A 442-nucleotide genomic window follows, 5' to 3' on the forward strand; every position below is an offset into this window, starting at 1 on the left:
GTAGGGAAGGTGTGATACGTAGGGGAAGAAAAAAAAGGGAAAAGAAAAAAATGTGAGAGAATGAAAAGATGAAAATAAAGTGTTTGTAGATGGGGAGGGGAGGAGGGGGTGAAGGGAGGGCAGAGGTAAGGGGAAAAAATGAGAATCAAGACTTGCCATGTAAAGGTACATGATCCCAACAATGAATGTAACTGTACTGTATCCCTAAAATGTACCAATAAACTCAATAAAATTTTAAAAAAAGAATAAACCACAAAAGAAATTTTAGAAGTATTTTCACCTAAATAAAACTGAAAATTAATTGTACTTACCAAAAATTTTGGATGAAGCAAAATTAGAGAAAAATTTGTTACAATAGAATGACATGTAAAAAAAATGGTCTATAATCAATAATCTAAACTATCTTAGGAAACTATAGAAATTATAGAAAAAGAAATCTAAG

Source organism: Fukomys damarensis, unplaced genomic scaffold, assembly GCF_012274545.1.
Source record: "Fukomys damarensis isolate Sample0158 unplaced genomic scaffold, DMR_v1.0_HiC HiC_scaffold_16, whole genome shotgun sequence".
NCBI classification, from domain to species: Eukaryota; Metazoa; Chordata; class Mammalia; order Rodentia; family Bathyergidae; genus Fukomys; species Fukomys damarensis.